The 21,045-nt window shown below is 33.6% G+C and overlaps 1 pseudogene; it reads right to left on the bottom strand.

Moving 5' to 3' along the window:
- Nucleotides 1–3,377: 3,377 nt before the first annotated feature.
- Nucleotides 3,378–4,135, bottom strand: LOC131743796 (nucleophosmin-like; annotated as a pseudogene).
- Between the last annotated feature and the right edge of the window lie 16,910 nt (nt 4,136–21,045).

Genomic DNA, 21,045 nt, shown 5'->3' with positions numbered 1-21,045 from the left:
TGAGTTTTTGGTGAGATGGAACTATTCTATATAGAATTGTGTTTGGAGATACACAATTCTATGAATCTCTTGAAACCCATAAAACTATACAACACAAAGTACATTTTATTATATGTGTCTTTTAAATCCACTGCATGGAATGAAGATGGAATTAAAGACTAAAAATGAATCTCATTGAATTTAAAATATATTAATGATGCCATTGTTGGGGTGAAAAAGAAAAAAAAATGATCTTATTAATTTGAAAACAGTGTTTTGAATAGATACTGTAAGCCTGAAGGAAAACAGGCTATTCTTGTGGGTATTATATCCATGAAACAATAATGAGGTACTATAAAAGGAATGGAAACAAGAAATGTATCTTGGTTGTTAAGAATATAATAACACCAACAAAAAGCTTAGTAGAAATAGTGGAAAAAAATTATGGGACTCTCTCAACTAGAAAAGGAAAAAAGAAAGGGAAAATAAGAGGCAAAAATAAGATATTTGAGGAACAAAATTAGTTAGTGATTTCATCATCTACTTAGCACTAGACTACCTCTTTGAATTCATTTTCCAGTACTCATGCCCTTTCCCACTAACTACTCATTTCGATCCTTCAGTTCTGCTAGATTTTTCAGTCCTAGGGATTTAGTGCTGGATATGTCTTCCCTGAGCCTAGAGCACTAACCCTAGGATCATTTCATTGTTGCATTTCTCTCAGCATTCAGGCATAATCTCAAATATCTTATTCAAAGCAAGCTAATCGAGCTCTTTCTCTTCCAGTAACTGTTTATGATATCAATTTATTTTATGTTCACCACAACACTACTCAGTTTCTGAAATAATACTGCATTAATATTAATATAAGTTTAAGATTAGTCTTTGTGCACAGCTTTTAGCAACAATAGATAGAAGAGTTCTTGACATATAATAATTTCAAAAAAAATGAGAGTAGGGGAAGAGAGAGGAAGAAAAGAAAAAAAGAAAAAGGAAGGAAGAAGAAGAAAGAAGAAAAGGAAGAGGGAAAGGAGAGGGGAGAAGGAAGAAAGGAAAGGACGAAGGAAGGGAGGGAGGGAGAGAGAAGGGAAGGAGGGAAGAAAGAAAGAAAGAAAGAGAAAAGAGGGCTTTCCTGGTGGCACAGGGGTTAAGAATCCACCTGCCAATTCAGGGGACACAGGTTCGAGCCCTGGTCTGGGAAGATCCCACATGCTGTGGAGCAGCTAAGCCCGTGTGCCACAACTACTGAGCCTGCACTCTAGAGCCTGTGTGCCACAACTTCTGAGCCTGCATGCCACAACTACTGAAACCTGCATGCCTAGAGCCCATGCTCTGCAGCAAGAGAAGCCACTGCAATAAGCCCGCACACCACAACAAAGAGTAGCCCCAGCTTGCCACAGCCAGAGAAAAGCCCATGTGCAGCAACGAAGACCCAACACAGCCAAAAATTTAAAAAATAAATAAATTTTAGAAGAGAAAAGAAAGAAAAAAGAGAAAAAAGAAAAAAAGCCGACGTTACAGAAATTATCACAAGAGATGAATATGGTGGCACACGTTAGATATTGAAAGAATTCTAATCATGTCATCACTGCTTCTTAATGGCCCTGTTCAAGTAAAAGGAATATATGTAATATATTTTATTGTATTTGCATGTTTTTGGAAAAAATTTCCAATTCCATATTGTATTTTGTGATTATATCGTGTAAAAGGTATAATTCAGATATTTTTATTATCTAATTAACTCAAATTTGTCAACTATATGCAGTTTTTAACATTTCATTTTAACATTAACTCATTTAAAGAACATGTTTTTAAGATTTTCTTCTTATTCACTTATTTATTAATAGTAGTTCAAGTAAGACAAATCGTACAGATTACCCAAAATGTCTGAATGACTGATTTGATATCAATTAGTATATTAGTTTATGCTAATTTCTTAATTTAAATGTTAGAAAGGTAGCATCATTTATATTAAAGTATTCTTTAATTGAAAAACTAAACTGTAATCATCATTCCCTTACAAAATTGTTTGCAAGTGGAAATTTTGCTACATCTATTTTTATGTGATATTTACAAATCAAATGCTCATTTGCATGAGGTCATCAGTCATAACAAAAGCAAAAGTTTGTCTTAGCATCTCAAGTACAGTGTATTCAGAAGAGTATAATGAGGTAAAACATGTTTTTAATTTTGATGAATCTCAATGAATTGTGGTATTGTGTTGTTATGTTGTAAAAACACATTAATGGAATGGATTTTGAAAAGTCCATATACATTTCTCATTAAATACTTAAGCCTAAAAGATTTTTTGTGAGTTTTTTGTTTTTGCCTCATTACATACAGATTTGAAGTTACAAGAAGTATAAGCAAAATTAGAGGATAGATAGGTAGATAGATACATGATCGATAGGTAACTTGATCAAGGGAGGATAAACAGAGGTAAAGAAAAACAAAACCAAAAAGAGTAAAAGAAATATGCAATTAAGAGCATTATAATTACATTATTTAACCTTCGATTTGGGTCCTGAACTTCTAGATTGCTTGATATCCAAGTAAATGTATGGTATGTGAACTTCTGCTTACTCCTTCAGAAACCTCCATATGATATACCTTTTTGAAGGCATGGGTGATTTAAGAGAAGAAAGCAGCTTTAAGCAAGCTAGCCTTTGAAAATTTTTATAAAATTTCCTTTGATCCCCCCAAATACTGCTTTCTTTGCTATATTAAAAGAAAGCTTTAATTAACTACACAAATGGTTTATTTGATTTTATTTTACATCTGTGAAAAAAAACACTAAAAGAACTGGAATTTAAATCTTTATTTAAAATCTACCAATGCCTCTGTTGCTTTATAAGGATTGCTTCAAGGAAAATGTTGAACTCAGTTAACAAGCCTGTACTACTTATATAAATGAGAGAAAGGGACTCTCATTTAAACTCTACAGTATTTCAAAAAGCTCTCAGATTGTTACACTGCAAAGTAGTAAAAACTCTGTTGAATTATCCAAAAAAGCAGTTCAGTAAGGGAATGGGCCCTAATTCTCAGTTACCGTGATTTATCATTATATTCTTAACATTTTATAGTTTTTATTTTTATTATATTGTATTCAAATATTTATTAAGCAGCTAGGGAGATGCATAGGTGATTAAGACATGGTCAAAGAGGTGAGGCAAATGCACAAGTAATAGAAAGCAAAGTATAAGGTTCACTGAATCATAGCAGTCAAAAGAATGTGCTTTAGGAGATCAAGAGTGAGATTGCTTCCAGACTGGAAGGAGTGTGGGTAAGTGGCAAATCAGGAAAGGAGATTGAGATTAAAATAGAAGACTTCAGTCTGAATTGTTGGTGATACTCAGTATGGGCTATATTTATCTCTTCTCTTCTTCTCTGGGCTTGATTTACCAGTAGTGCCCAGGATTTTTCAATGCATTTAATATACTTGTTTGCATTTTTGCTTCAATGTCTTCTACAGAACTAAGTTCTTTTGGTATTTTAGGAGTCCCCCCCCCCTTTTTTAAGAATTCTTGACATTTTGATCTTGGTGTTGATGGTTTTGAGTCTTTTCCATTCTGGTTTGATTTTTGTGCATTTTTGGTTGTAGTATCTCATAGAGATTTCTTTACCAGAGCTTTTTCTTCAGCTTCTTTATCATCAAAATCATCATCTTCATCTTCATCAGCAGTGAGTTTTACTTTTTTCTGTGGAAACTTGCTTCCATTTCTAAGTACAGGACACTTTTCAGATAAACTTAGGAGTTTCACATTCTCCTTTTCTTCATCCTCTGACTCTGCATCTACCTCCACAGTTACTAAGTGCTATCCACTAATAGGCACAGGCCCTGAACCACACTTCAACTGTAAGACCACAGCTGTTGTTATTTCAAAGCCCCCAGGAGAAACTATTGGGTATACAGACATTTTCAAAGTTTCTAGTGTTACTTTAATTGGACTGCCTTCATAATTCATTGCCTCGACTTCAACAAGTGCAGTTCATCCTTTGTACCAGCCCCTAAACTCACTGTTCTTAAAGATAACTCGTGCTCATTTTCATCATTATCCACCTTAAAGAGATCATCTTTGTCAGCCTTTAGTTCACAACTGAAAAGATAGTTCGGTGGCCTCGAGGGGCTCATGTCCATTTCCATGGACTCTTCCATGGGGTGGTGGCACACACTTAGGTGGGAGAGAAGGCAGATGGAGGTAAACTACTGTTCCAGACAATAGCCTCACAGGACAGAATCACACCAGGCGACATTTTATAGCTTTTTGAACTAGAAAAAAGTAAATTGGCTACGATGAAAAATGCACTTTTTCATGCTTAAAATATATCATTATATTTCTCCTGGAAATTAAAAAAAAAATCAAATTAATATGGAAAGTATTTCATTGTGATGACAGTTTTGGAGAATTTTGCAGGGAAACCATTTTGATAGACCGTCTGTGGAGGGCAGATCTCCACACTACAGATACATAAAACACTACAGTGTTTGATATGGCTATTTGCCCACAGGTAACCAACTTTAAGGAACTGAAAAATGGTTTCCCTTACTGCATTTGCTTTTGGGAAACTTTAAGATAATGATAATTAGATATTGATGCTTTAGAGATAAATGAAAACTTTATTAGAAGTTACATTTCTTTTCATAATTTTGCCCTTTGTTTGAAAATGCTGTTTTCCATGTGATTCTCTGTAAATTTCTATAGCATGATTTAAGCAATTAATTGCATTTCATTCACTATTTTACTATAATTGATCATTATATAAATAATAAATTAGATTTTAAAACTCATACTTCCAAAAACCTAACATGAATACCTTTCAGTAATGATTTAAAAGGTAGAACTGAAATTGTAGTACAATGTGGTATTAATATTTCATGTACTCTATTCTAATTTTTAATTTTTACAGTAAACTTAGTTAAACACTGGTCCTTTAAAAAGGTTTGTATTGCTACTTTCCCACTAATATCAGTAAAATAATCAAGTGGAAGAGTTATTTTCAGGTCTCTGAATTCTATCTGGCTAGTCTCAAGACCTGGAAAGTCATGGCCAGCTGTTATTCACCAAGTCATATAAATAGAACAGAGCAACAACATAGCATGTTCAGTACTCAAAAACTTCCATAGGTAGATGCTTAAACATGACATCACTGACAACTCTGAGGTACAGAATTATGTCTACAGTATCATTACAATAAATTAAAGTGTATAAATAGAATAATATGGGATGAAATAAACAAAAAATTTAATGCTAATGGAGTAGTAGACAATGATAAGCTGAAAACTTGTTCCTAATGGATTATTTTGTATCAGGTATAAAAATGTCATTTAAGAGTTCTTCATTTTCCTGAGAGATCAAATGCCTGGACCAGATATATAAAAATATCAATAAACATGAATGTACTTTTCTTGATTCTCAAGTGAAAAAATATAGCATAACCAAAAATGAATGGTGAGAGGCCTTAGATCTTGTACTTCCTTCTTCACAATCCTCCAGTTGTGGAAGTCACATATAGCCAAAGACTTTAATAAACAATTACAATTGTTAGTCCTGATTCTGAGAAAAGTTCAAGCTCATACGTCAGACTCATATTGGGCTTTGCTCTGTAAAATCTAGGCACCCATAATGATAGAGAACTTATTATGGTATCCAGGACAGATCCTCTTCCTCTATCAAGAGACTGACTTCATTTCCAGATAATAAGCAAAAAACAGGTGTGGAATTAAAATTTCAGTTGTGGAGTTGAAAGAGACAACCCATGCGTGTTTATATTTCACAGAGAAAGAAATATAATGGAAAGCCTTCTTTCCCTACAGGTAGTAATGGAAATAAACATTGGCAATATACCAAAGACTCCCCAAATCTTGAAAGTCTGGAAAATCAGTCCACCAGCTGTTTCCGTGTCACTCCAAAATATTAGTCATATTGATATAATTATCATAATTAAATTATCAGTTTCTCTGGCAGGATAAAAAGAAATGTGATTCCAATAATAAAGTATATATTTATGGTAGCAAGTTATTCCCCTCATTACTTCGATTTACATCCTTATGACTAGTTATGGCCAGATTCTTTTATTAGCAAATATTGCCTAAATTATAACCAGAATGTACAATTCACTGTTTCAGTTAGGTTCAGAGGCCACTTATTATTGGTTGGGGCATCATGAAACAAGGAAAATTGAGAATCAATTTTGTTGTAACTGAGAAATGAATAGATGGTTGTTTATACAATCAAATTAAAACAAAAGACACCTTTAAACCACTATGCTTTAGTTCACCTGTAATATGGATCAGGTATTTGCCTAAGACAGTGTCTGATTTGGGAGACTAGAAATAATCCACCTGCAGAGCATGCCAATCCATCCGTGCTGAGGCACATACCATATCTCTTTACAAAGCCATGAAAACTTAGTTAGGTAAACTAAATTATATATTCATCGATAAGTTGAGGATTATTAAGAGAAAAATTACACTGGGTAAAATGAACTGCTAAATATTTTGATTGGGCTAATTACGTAAGTGACAAATACTCCAGAAAAACTGGATAGATTTAGGTTTATAAAAGTTAATAGTTACCCAAAGAATTGGAAATAAAAATAAATAAAAAACCTTGCTGATTTTTGTAAAAAAAAAAAAGTCAAATTTGCATTAGATAAAATACAAATAAAACTAATAAAATTTTTGCTGTAAGAACCAGCAAGTGGTTAATTTTGTACAGTGGTTCATGTGTACTTGAAAAGAAGATGTATGTTATGCATTTATTGGATGCAGAGCTCTGCATACATCAGTTTGATTGAAGAATCATATTGTTCAAATCTTTAATATCTATTCTGTTTGTTGTTCCTTTTCTATCAGCTACTGAGAGAGGACGTCAAATATCACTCTACTAGGAGCGTATTTCTATATTTATTTAAATTTTCCAACATAATAGCTTATTACTTGGAGAATTCAATTCATTTATCTTTAATGGAATTTCTCTATATTTCAATTTGAATCTACTATCTTAGCATTTGTTTCTATTTTTCCCAATTAATTTTTCTTATTATTTTCTTTCTTTTGGATGGATCAAGTATGTTAAGCCTTTTCTTCTATATTAACTTATTAATTATATATTATTTTGTTATCCTTTTAGAAGTTATCCTAGTAATTATAGCATGTATCTATGACAAATTAGATCCTAATTAATTTATTATTTATTTATTTTTATTAAAAAAATTTTTAAAGATATTTTTATGTGGACCACCCTCAAAGTCTTTATTGAATTTGCCACAATAGTGCTTCTGTTTTGGTTTTTTGGCCGCGAGGCATGTGGGATCTTAGCTCCTCAACCAGGGATCAAACCTGCACCCCCTGTGTTGGAAGGGGAAGTCTTAACCACTGGACCACCAGGGAAGTCCCCTAATTCAAATAATTGCTTTTACAACTTCCCTAACAATGCCAAGATCTTACAAACTTCAGCTACAGTTACACTCTCCTACTTTTTCTGTCATCATTATCATATATTTTAATCCTAGTTATTTTAAAATCATGCATGATATTTTTACTTTATAAAATCAGTAAAAAAGATAAGAGATTTCTCTGGATATTTATCTTCACAGTGATCGTTATTCTGTCTTGCATCTAGAATGATCTTTGTTCTATCTGGTGACATAACTAGTATTTCTTTCAGTGTAGTTCCTCTGTGAATATATGAATATAATATTTCCCTCATTTTTTTCTTAAAATATTTCAATTTCACATTTCTTTTTCAATTTTTAAATTTTATGTTGGCAGTCACTTCACTTCCTTTAGGCAATTTAAAGATATAATTCTACTGTCTTCAAGCTTCCATTTTTTATTTTGAAAAGTCATGTCTCAGTATCATTGTTTCTCTTTTAACATATTTGGAGATGTACCTTTATCTTTCCTTTGTTCCCTTTTTTTTTTTTTTGGCAATTTAAGCTAATCTCATCATTTTTTCTATTGGTTCCAGCAGTTTACTATTATGTTTTAAAATGTGATTTTCCTTATATTTCTTAATATTTTCATAGCTTATTTAATATATGATTTCATGTTTTTGTCAGTTTTGGAAAAGTCTTGGCCTGTATTTCCTAAACTATTGCTTCAGGCCCATTCTATAGTATGTCCTGTCTGAGACTTTACTAACATGACTGTTAAAGCTATTCACTATACTCCCTCTACCTAATAAACATATTTTATATATTTGTCATATTTTTTCTTGTCTATCTTCTTTAACTTGAATATATTTCTATTGACTGATTTTTTTTTTACTTTTAGCTATTGCATTTTTCAAAATTAGATTTTCTTATCAGCTTTTTATAAATTTATTTTGTACAACAAATTCTCTTTGGTTTTATTTATTTAATTGAACATTAAAACCACAGTTATTTTTAAAGTCTGTTAGTTGAAAATAAAACCATAATTGGGTCATGGCTCAGTTTATATAGTCTTTTTCTATGATCTTTTTGTTTCGATCCACATGGTCCTATTTCTGGTACAGCTGGTGGTTATTTTACTGAATGTTGCTTGTGTACTAGATATTTTTTAAAAAAAGTTTCAGAAGCCCTAGATAATGTTACCTTAATTCTGAGATGATTTAATTTTCTTCAGATTGGTAAATACAGGATAGGAAGGTCAACACCTTGATCCATCAAAGTATGGTTTATTTTCTTTTTTCTATTATTTCTGTGACATAGTACTTTAGAATTTTCAATTGGAAGTCTAGAGTATCAGTCAGGACCTGTCTTCATTGAGTGTTCCTGAAATTCAAGACAGTTTCTGAAATTTAATTTATTTTTCTTTTTTTTACCATCACCACAAGACTGCCAAAATCTTCATTTAGATGTTTACCCTTTAGTAGCTGCTACATGAAGGGAGCCATTTGTACTCTCTTCTGGCATTTCTTCTGTTCTTCATGTTGCTGAAGTATATCCTGTCATTTGGCAGACCACTGGTATCCAATCCGAGGTCAGAGAAGAACTTATTGTCTATTCTTTAAACTCTGTGAGTCTCAGTGATCCTCCTTGTTGAGCTATCCTAGTTTGGCTCTCGGTATCACTGAGAATCCATTTGATGTCTCACTGTTACTCAGTGTGATCCCTCTCCAGAAAGTAACCACCCCTGCATTTGCTATTATTGTGGTTAGCCCTTGAAATTTCATCAAAAAACATTATCATTGTAACACATTCATTTATAAAATGTTTTCTATAAGAAAAAAGGGACATTTAATACAATTGAACATTGTGCTTAGCAAATTAGGGGGAAAATCATTAAAACGTAGCTCTTGTTATTAAAGACTTAAAGAGCAATTCAAATACAGATGCATATTATGTGTTTCTATAGACTAAATGTTTCTGTCCCCCCAAATTTAGTTATTGAAATCTGATCCCCAGTGTGACTGTATTTGTAGGTGGGACCTTTGCCAGGTGATTAGGTCATGAGGCTGAAGTCTTCATGAATAGGGTTAGTACCCTTATAAAAGGGACCCCAGATAACTCCCTTGCCCCCTTCCACCATGTGAGGACACAGCAAAAAGACAATCTTCTAATGAACCAGGATGCAGGCCCTTATCAGCCATTTGAATTTGCCAGAGGCTGGATTTAAGTGTTCTGTGTCTCCATCACAAACGACCCCAAAACACAGTAGTTTAGAAAAGTAGACATTTAATCTCACCCTGATTGTTCTCCAGGTCTACTGCAAATCTTTGGATCTATGCTGTGCTCAGCTGGGTGCAGGGCTACTTCACCTCCAGGCATGGTTCCTCATTGCATATTGGGCTCTATCATTTAAGTATGTAAGGACACACATGTGCATACACAACATGAATATTTATTTTAAAACCCACACTGAAGAGACAGCAGATAGCCAGGAGAAGCTTTTCCCATGGCATTATCAGAAGGACAGTGGACAAGAACATGCAATGCCATTCAAGGCCTAGGGTTTAAACTAATACATGTCACTTCCACCAACATTCTTTTTAGCTGAAATAGTCTCACAATTGAGATCAAACTCAAGTTTGGGGAATAATTACTTTATTCCTTTAGTGGGAGGAAATACAAGTGGCAGAGACCATGGATACAGAGATGGGTAAAGAATAGATTCCAATAATAATTTAGTCTATTACATTTATACACTTGGTTACAATTACTCATATCCCTCCCACATGCAAAGTATATTTACTCACATACCAATGTCTCCCCAAATCTCATCCACTCATATTATTAGCCTTGAAGTCCAACATACCATGTTCTACATTAGGGCTGGATTTGCCAAACACATCTATTTATTTATCTATTATCTATTATTATTTATTATCTATTATCTATTATTATCTATTTAAACACATCTATCTATTTATTATTTGCCAAACACATCTAATAATGGATCAGGAATAGAATAGCTGCAATTAACACTCTCATTAAAAAGGTAAGAATGAGAGTTACAGAGCAGTTAGTTGTTCATATTTAGGAAATCCTGCTGGGAAAAAGGTATCAGTTTCTCCTTCACAGTCGACATGGATTTTTTCTGATTATGCCTCAATTCTGCTTCTTGGAATTTGTTCCCCAGTATGTTGTTTTCCCAGGCTCTTGGCTATTCCTCTGCAAGGTCTGGCGTTTTCTGCTCTTCTCTTTGTCCACTTCTGCAAAAGGCATTATAGCATATCCCTTTCTTAATGGCTCAACTACTTTATCAGCCTGCTTCCTGAATGTAAAAAGTAGGGGAGCAGAAGCCTTTTCATAATAAACTTTCTCACTCCCTTTCAATCTGATCTGTCATTTACTTTTGTCAGTACAACTCTCTCCATAAGCTTGTAATTTTCTTTGGTATATGGTTCCAGTCTGGTCCATGTTTCAAAAGTCACACTCAAATTATTTATTCAGACATGACTCTCTAGACTTAAGTACAGGTGCATTGGAACAGTCACTTAATTTTTCTATTTTTTTTTTTTTATTCTGGCTGGTAAGACCTATTAGGAACCTTCTTAATTTTTTCAGAGATTTTATCAAAGGGTGCCATGAAAACATCTTTGTTTTGATCCAAGCTGGTGAGCTGTACTTTAATGGCTGTGCTTTTAATTTGATCCTTGTCCACAGGCTATATCTTAATTTGAGAATATTTTATTGGCATAAACAAAAAATATAATTTGTTGGCAATAGCCTTCTTTCTCTCTATCTACCTTTCTCAAATAGAGTAATAAATAAGAGGTTTATATTTCTCTAGTATGAGTTAAAACTACCCAGATTCCTCATCACTGTATGTTCAATTTAGTACTAATGTTATAATGGCATTGTGTTAGTTGCTAAAATCTTATTAAATAACAATTATTAATTGCTTTGTGACATGCCCTGTTCAATATGATCTACATACAAATTATTTTCAATGAGGAAGCTCAGGCAAAAAGTTTAAGTAATTTGACCTAAGTCCTTCTCAGTTAATTACTATTTGAAGGACTAGTAACTAAAGCTATTGATCTTGATCTTGATCTTAAGTTTATATATAGAAACTTCCCAGAAATGTTCATATCCTAGCAGAAGCTCTATATTAGGTATGTTCTAATTTTTAGTACAGTTTGAAATAATTACCTTTGATGGTGAGGAGTACTCCAATGAGATGTATCAGCAAAAGTCACAGGGTAATAAGTAGAAGAGAGAAGAAATTGAAGTAATCAGTGTTAACAATTATCATAGTTTCTCTTTTTAAAAAGTTGTGAAGTATATATTTCAAATATATATATCCTGTTATTTTGCTTTAAAAGTGTGTGTGTATGTATATATATATACACACCTATATCTCTTACTAGCTATTTCAGTGTCATATACATATGTACACTTTTAAAATAAAATATGTGTAACATCTTGGCTTCACTAGGAAGCATAAGTTGTAAAATCTTTTCTAATGCCTTGTCCCAGTATATATTCTTGGTCACTGTTCACATTCATTGAAGAATTTGGCAGTTAGACTCATATTCTTCCTCTACCTTTCATCTCTTATTATCATGTGAGCTTTTAATATCCATATAAATCTGTTAATAAACACCATAAAAATTTTCATTGTCTCTTCAAATTAAATAAGCTCACCAGCTCTCAAATACAACTGCTGAATTTCTTTGCTAAAAGTCAGCCTTGAAATCACCCTCAGAAATAATATATGTCAATATCGAAGTCTTCAGTCAGGGCTCTGTATCCATGTAAGTCTTTTATGTGCCACATTACTTTCTCTTTAAACTCATCAAAGCATTTCGTGCATTTACCCTCCAGTAAGGATCATTTTATCTGATACTTACTGATTGGGTTTCCTCTTGCATTGAATATGGTCAACCACATAATTTCCTTCTTTCTAGCTATCTCAGTGCCATTACATATTTGCTCTATTGCATCTCCTATCCTCAAATAGCCACCCCAGGACCGTTACTAAAAACTCCTCGATTTTTTTTTTTCATTTACTCTTTGACCTGAAAAAATTACTTCTGGAGAAATATACAGAATTCTGCAGAAAGGTGTCATTAGAAATTCTGCATTTCCAAACTCACTTTCCCTTTCTACTCAGCATTTTCTCCAACCCCACCATTAAGAAACATCATTTTCATTCTCCATTTTTAAAGTCAGTCTCTTAATTTCTCCCTGTGCCCACACACCATACATTCAGAAACCTATTTCCATAAGTAATGCTTCATTATATTCCTCTCCATGAGCCCATTCAACACTATAGTCATATATTCGAGTCTGTGTTATCCTCAAAAGTAAAATAAAATGACTGTCCTTTGACCCTACATTCTTGCCTAACCATTGCTTAATATGTATCATCACCTTCAAATCTAAAATTTTTAAGTGTAGAAGTATCACCACTTCTCACACTACACTCACTGTTACACTGTTCAGTGAGTGCAATCTGTCTTTCACCACCCGATGTCCTTTACAAGTTTTCAGAATAAGGTCATCTATGACATACCAGTTTCCAAGTATTTGGAAGTATATTTTTAACAATCCAGTTTACTTGGCTATCTCCAGACCTTTGTCACTTTAGCCACAATTATCTACCCCTTCTGTCAATGGGCCTCAGTATATTTGATGACATACTAATGTATCTGTCCCTCTGCCAAACTAATTTATCTTGGTTTATGACTAGTCTTTCCAATTAAGAGGTTGATTTGAGAATTTAGCATGATGAAATAGAAACAGTGTGGGTGACTTGACATTTGATCATGGTTAAAATATTACAGCTGCCCCTTAAAGAACTCAGTATAAATGTAGTGTATGTGAGAAAACCGGAGTATTTTAAAAATAGTCAACCTAGGTTAGTAAGAATGAGAGATACTTTCTGTCCCGTTTTCTTTTTTAAGGCTATGTCAGATTGAGAAATCTGATAAGTTCCTGCTTTCAAGCCAAGTCACTCAAAGGACACCCATTCAAAGTTGACCCTTTGGAAATAAACTGATCCTGCCCTTGGCTTCTAGACCTCAACAGGAAATTAGATTCTCTGCTGTGTCATTGAACTTAGTTCCTGACAAGGACTGCTAGAATGTTCATTCTTTGTGGTTCAGATAAAGGCTCAAATTGGAAAAGAAAGAAGGAAATGTCAAACATCAAATGGAAGCCATGTACACAGGCATAATAAATTAAACTCAAGAGAAGTAATCTCAAGTTTTTAAATATGAATGTGGCTTTAAGTTTTTCTGACTTTGACAATTCTTAAGATATATTGTGGGATATCGGCAGTATTTTGAAATGTTTATCTTGCTCTCTCAGAAGTCTCACATCTCACATCTAATTTCTCTTGTATATCTTCAGTTTTGTTTTCCAGCAATATTATGTGGCTCCTGATGATGCAAAACATTTTTATTCATTCATTAATTTATTCCTCCATCCAATTACTTAATTTCACATCCTTAGTTTCCCTTTACCACTTAGACTGTGTTTGCATATAAAATAGATTCTTAATGAATTGATTTATATCAACTTAAAATACACATGACACTGAAAAATACACTAATGAAGTCTAAATTTAGAATATTTTAATGCTTATGAAGTTTGCAAATAGAATTTGAAAAGTTATGTTAATCAAATTTAATTACATGTGCACAGGTATATATATATATTTGTGTATGTATACATACATATATATGTTAAATTCATTGTGTTATACTTGGCAGCACTAGCTACAGAACAGCTGTGGATATTATTTTTACTATAACTTCCCTATTTTAAATATCTATACTTAATATTTTTAATCTTATCCATAGCTGTTATTCATTTATTTTTATTTGTTTTAATATATATGAGATGTTTTATGCTACTCAGTACATAAAAGCACTTGCAAACCCTTTCATATTTTGAAATATGAAAGAAAACATTTAAATTTGTTTATTTTTATAAACCAAATATAGTTTATTGAATCACTTTGTCTAGTCACAAATGAGAAACACATTAGAAAAATCTGAACAAAATTAAACACAATTGATTACAAAACAATTTTAAGTTGTAAGACATCATCATTAATGAAAAATTTAAAACAGAAATTAGTATCAAACAATTTTAATTTGGTGGGTGGTCAATTGATTAAATGTAGTTTTGGGAACTAACCTATCTTTAGATACATGTAGTTCATGCTTTTCTTGATGTTCATAACATAATGCGGAAACTTCCAGTTATCTTATTTTGAAACTACCATTCTTACAAGTTGTGTTAGACTAATAAGAGATATGTATGGCCTTTTTTTTTCAGGATTCTTTATATCTTGACATAGGCACCCAGTCACAGAGTTCTACCCAATAGCTTCTGTTAATCTTTGGGAGATTTGGGAAGTTAAACAGATATCAAAATAACATGGTAGATTTTAGAAATTGAATATTAATAGCATTTGATATTGTGTTTTTCTCGGTAACTGAGAGAAACGAAACAAGTTGAAGAAGAGCCAGCTTTTTCTAGGTCAGCAGCCTGGGACTTCTCCTTGTTTCAGGAATCATTCATTTTAGAAATGCAATGTCAGCATAATTCTGAGGTTCAAAATGGAGCTGTCACAGATGGTATGCTTTAAAACAGAACCTGTGTTGAATATGAAACAGGTTTTACCTTATTGTGGGAAAAATATAAGAGTAGATCTACTTGAGGCCAAGATTTGAATTCCCACTGATAAAATATAGAAAAAGAGTAGTTCAGGGGACATTTTTTAAATGTCTTCCTTATTTATAACACTAATCTAGTAGTGATAATATGCATAAATAGACTTTTTATTAATATAGAAAATGTAAGAATAATGTTTTTTAAAGGTTTATAATTAACTAATTGAATAAATAGTGAAAAACATCATGAAGGTTTATATTTAGCTACAAGAACAAAAAAATGAATAAAAACAATTACATATTTTATATTCCTTTTTCCATTGTTATACTACTTCCTATTATTTTTTTCTTATTCACTTAAGTCCTAGAGATAACCAAGGAAAATCTCCCAAGATCCAATTAGATGCCCAAATTATAGAAGCAAAGAGATAGTACTACTTTATTTATTTTTATTTTTATTTTGGGGGGAGAAATTTTTGAAAAGAAAATCTTATATTTTAGTTCTAAATTTTAGTTCACAAATTCCTACTGACCACATATGATAGTACTACTTTAAATCATTGCATACGACTATCACCATCCTAAATTCAATACATCTCACTCCCAAATCAAGTATATGTTGTTCCACTTTTTAAAAAAAAATTATGCAGTATTGTTCATGTCTACCTGATAGCATGTGCCTTTTAAGAAGAGGAATGTGATGTATCTGAAATACTAAGCATAGAAGTTGATAAGTTACCTTCAAGTTCTCAATTTAATTCTTATTGTCTGTTGCAATTTTGGAAAAATCATTTATACTTTCTCATATTTTATTTATCTTTCTGTAAAATAAGAAGCTAATATTTTAATTCAAATGATTATTTTGCAGTGCAAATAAAATGCAATATATAAAATCCCATTGATTATTATAATAAAATACCATATTATTATTTTATGGCTATTATTATTATTCCCATTAGATGTTTTTCCTTCTTAACAATTAACTCAAGCTATGTGTAACTACCTTTTTTTTTTTTTCCGGTACGCGGGCCTCTCACTGTTGTGGCCTCTCCCGTTGCGGAGCACAGGCTCCGGATGCGCAGGCTCAGCAGCCATGGCTCACGGGCCTAGTCGCTCCGCGGCATGTGGGATTTTCCCAGACCAGGTCACGAACCCGTGTCTCCTGCATCGGCAGGTGGACTCTCAACCACTGCGCCACCAGGGAAGCCCTAACTACCATATTTTGAAATACAAATTCAAGGCATGATCATTGGTAATTATAGATAGAAACATGTGGGAAAGGAAAGGGTACTAAAGATACATTCATAGGAATAGTTTTATAAATGCAGGAGTTGACTCAAGAGAAATAGCCAGGTGGGTGGGTCGCAGTGTATAAAAAGGGAATGTCACAATGAGTAGTACATCATGTCACCAGTCAACTCAGAAATCAGAAAGTTTTGGTATACTTTTAACTTTTATCACAGCTAATTTGGGAGGTTGGCAATATAATGAAATAAGAAATCTTGTCAGTCTTGCTCACTGCCAATTATCTAATAGCCAAAATCAAATTAAACATTTTTTCTGTTATTAAATTTGAGAAATCTAAAGGAGTAAAAAGGTATTTGAAAAGAGTTAAGAAAATGGCAGAGAAACAGAATCAGGGCACATTTTGGGTCGATAGTCAAAAATGTATTAAGAAAAACAAAACGTCAAAAATGCATGAAAGAGAATGTGATAAAGATGATACTTAACAGCAATATACATTAACAGTGGGATGAGAATTACATATCTGTTATAGAATTCCATAACTATGTTAGGATAATGGTGATTAATTGAAAGATAATTGATGCAGAAAAAAACAAGATTCAAGTTTCTTTAATGTAAGTAAAGGATGCAGGAGCTTATCTGCTCAGAGAAGGCTACAAAGAATGGTGAATATAACAAGATACTTCCAGGCAGAGACACAAACTTGATTAACCCTAAAATCCCTACACTGGTCAACTGGTTATATGCCCTGATGGTACCAAGTATCCTTAAGACTCTTAAGAAGCTGAGGTCCTTTTTTCTCAAGGGATCTTTTAACCTTCCTGGCACTTCCTGATTCTTCTAGATAGCAGCTATCATTCTGTCTGTATGTCAGGCACAAATAATTAGTATAAAAACCTTCTGCATAGTCTTAAGATTTTTACTGTTAAACTGGATGAATCATACATGGGTCAGGTCAAGTGGGACTAAGCTGCCACAAGCCTACCTGTTTTTGTTTTTTTTCTCCTTTATCATTAAACTATCATTATTCTACCTCCAAAGGAAATGCTCACATCCTTTCATTGTACTGTGATTTCTTTTTTCTTCCTTTTTTTCCCCACTGCATTAAAAATATGATAGAGTGTCTTGGGAAGCATAGTTTTTCTTATTTGGGTAACTTGGAGTTGTAGAGTGATTTCCATTTTTAAAAGCTTTCATAATATTAACTGATTTAATAAATGTATAGACATTTCTGTTACTTTTGTGGTAGCAAGGGCACGTTTATAATTGATGTGATTTTCTAATAACATTTGTCCAAAACTAAGGTGCTTATATAAACTATGGTTTTCTTTTTAGGATATTTACTTAACTTTTACTTCTGGGATGATTTTTTTTTTTTTTTTTTTTGCGATATGTGGGGCTCCCACCACCGCGGCCCCTCCCACCACGGAGCACAGGCTCCGGACGCGCAGGCCCAGCGGCCATGGCCCATGGGCCCAGCCACTCCGTGGCACGTGGGATCCTCCCGGACTGGGGCACAAACCTGCGTCCCCTGCATCGACAGGCGGACTCTCAACCACTGCGCCACCAGGGAAGCCCTGTGTCATCTTTAATTTCTTTCATAGCTGTCTTATAGTTTTCTGCATAAAGATCTTTTGTCTCCTTAGGGGAGTTTATCCCTAGGTATTTTATTCTTTTTGTGACAATAGTAAATGGGAGTGTTTCCTTAATTTCTCTTTCAGGTTTCTCATCATTAGTATATAGAAATGCAAGAGATTTCTGTGCATTAATTTTGTATCCTGCTACTTTACAGATTAATTGATTAGCTCCAGTAGTTTTCTGGTCACATCTTTAGGCTTCTGTATGTATAGTATCATGTCATCTGCAAACAGTGACAGCTTTACTTCTTCTTTTCCCATTTGGATTCCTTTTATTTTATTTTCTTCTCTGATTGCTATGGCTAAAACTTCCAAAACTATGTTGAATAATAGTTATGAGAGTGGACAACCTTGTCATGTTCCTGATCTTAGAAGAAATGGTTTCAGTTCTTCACCATTGAGAATGATGTTGGCTGTGGGTTTGTCATATATGGCCTTTATTATGTTGAGGTAAGTTCCCTCTATGCCTACTTTCTGGAGGGTTTTTATCATAAATAGGTGTTGAATTTTGTCAGAAGCGTTTTCTGCATCTATTGAGATGATCATACGGTTTTTCTCCTTCAATTTGTTAATATGGTTTATCACATTGATTGATTTGCATATATTGAAGAATCCTTGCATTCCTGGGCTAAACGCCACTTGATAATGGTGTATGATCCTTTTAATGTGCTGTTGGATTCTGTTTGCTAGTATTTTGTTGAGGATTTTTGCATCTATGTTCATCAGTGATATTGGCCTGTAGTTTTCCTTCTTTGTGGCATCTTTGTCTGATTTTGGTATCTGGGTGATGGTGGCCTTGTAGAATGAGTTTGGGAGTGTTCCTCCCTCTGGTATATTTTGGAAGAGTTAGAGAAGGGTAGGTGTTAGATCTTCTCTAAGTGTTTGATAGAATTCGCCTGTGAAGCCATCTGGTCCTGGGCTTTTGTTTGTTGGATTTTTTTTTTCTTTCTTTTTTTTTTTGCAGTACGCGGGCCTCTCAGTGTTGTGGCCTCTACTGTTGCAGAGCACAGGCTCCGGACACGCAGGCTCAGCAGCCATGGCTTACGGGCCCAGCCACTCTGCGGCATGTGGGATATTCCCGGACCGGGACACGAACCCGTGTCCCCAGCATCAGCAGGCAGACTCTCAACCACTGCGCCACCAGGGAAGCCCTGCTGGAAGAGTTTTAATCACAGTCTGAATTTCAGTTCTTGTTATTGGTCTGTTTATATTTTCTCTTTCTTCCTGGTTCAGTCTCAGAAGGTTGTGCTCTTCTAAGAATTTGTCCATTTCTTCCAGGTTGTCCATTTCATTGGCATATAGTTGCTTGTAGTAATCTCTCATGATCCTTTGTATTTCTGCAGTGTCAGTTGTTCTCCTTTTTTATTTCTAATTCGGTTGATTTGAGCCTTCTCCCCTTTTTTCTTGATGAGTGTGGCTAATGGCTTATTAATTTTGTTTATCTTCTCAAGGAACCAGCTTTTAGTTTTATTGATCTTTGCTCTTGTTTCCTTCTTTTTCATTTATTTCTGATTTGATCTTTATGATTTCTTTCCTTCTGCTAACTTTGGAGTTCTTTTGTTCTTCTTTCTCTAATTGCTTTAGGTGTAAGCTTAGGTTGTTTATTTGAGATGTTTCTTGTTTCTTGAGGTAGGATTGGATTGCTATAAACTTCTCTCTTAGAACTGCTTTTCCTGCATCCCATAGGTTTTGGATTGTCATGTTTTCACTGTCATTTATTTCTAGGTATCTTTTTGATTTCCCCTTTGATTTCTTCGTGATCTCTTGGTTATTTAGTAGTGTATTGTTTAGCTTCCATGTTTTTGTATTTTTACAGATATTTTTGTGGAATTTATATCTAGTCTCATAGCATTGTGGGCAGCAAAGAAACTTGATATGATTTCAATTTTCTTAAATTTGCCAAGGTCTGATTTGTGACTAAGACATGATCTATCCTGGGAACGTTCCATGGGCACTTAAGGAGAAAGTGTATTCTGTTGTTTTTGGATGGAATGTTCTATAAATATCCATTAAGTCCATCTTGTTTAATGTATCACTTAAAGCTTGTGTTTCCTTATTTATTTTCATTTTGGATAATCTGTCCATTGGTGATATTGGGATGTTAAAGTCCCCTACTATGATTGTGTTACTCTTGATTTCCACTTTTATAGCTGTTAGCATTTGCCTTATGTATTGAGGTGCTCCTATGTTGGGTGCATAAATATTTACAATTGTTATATCTTCCTCTTGGACTGATCCTTTCATCATTATGTAGTGTCCTTCTTTGTCTCTTGTGATACTCTTTATTTTAAAGTCTATTTTGTCTGATGTGAGAATTGCTTCTCCAGTTTTCTTTTGTTTTCCATTTGCATGGAATATCTTTTTCCATCCCCTCATTTTCAGTCTGTATGTTTCCCTAAGTCTGAAGTGGGTTCCTTGTAGACAGCATATATACACATCTTGTTTTTGTATCCATTCAGCCAGTCAGTGTATTTTGGTTGGAGCATTTAATCCCTTTACATTTAAGGTAGTTATCGATATGTACGTTCCTATTACCATTTTCTTAATTGTTTTGGGTTTGTTTTTGTAGGTCTTTTTCTTCTCTTGTGTTTTCTGCCTAGAGAAGTTTCTTTAGCATTTGTTGTAAGCTAGCTTAATACACTATGTATTTATCACACTAAATATTCTGTACAAAAACGTAATGGATCTAACTGAGAGGTTACACAAATTGTATACTTTGTATACAAAAATGTAACAATTCTGTTTCAAGTGCTACAATAGCAATAAAGTACCATCAAAGGAGGTATCCTTGTCTTTCAGCATTTAAAGGTATTTATTTCAAAATGGAATCCATGCATATAATATTTCCATTATCTTTATAATTGTTTAAACATTTTTGAGTACTTAGTCTTAATTAAAGGGTAAAATTCTGTTGCTGATGTTTCTAGAGTGTTACTTAAATGATCCCCTTTACACAATTTTTTGGGGGGTTGGAATTCCTGAACCTGTGTAATCTGCTTGATTATTCAGTTACTCTTTCTCAGTAAGTGATGATAGTGTTTATGATGCCTTGAAAGTAGTTCTGCATTTACAAAGTAGTGAGCCACAATGCAGAAACTGAAGGTAATATACCTGGGTTATTATCT

Source organism: Kogia breviceps, chromosome 17, assembly GCF_026419965.1.
Source record: "Kogia breviceps isolate mKogBre1 chromosome 17, mKogBre1 haplotype 1, whole genome shotgun sequence".
Classification (NCBI taxonomy): Eukaryota; Metazoa; Chordata; class Mammalia; order Artiodactyla; family Physeteridae; genus Kogia; species Kogia breviceps.
The sequence above is the reverse complement of the archived record's forward strand: the minus strand, read 5'-3'. Positions and strand labels throughout refer to the sequence as shown.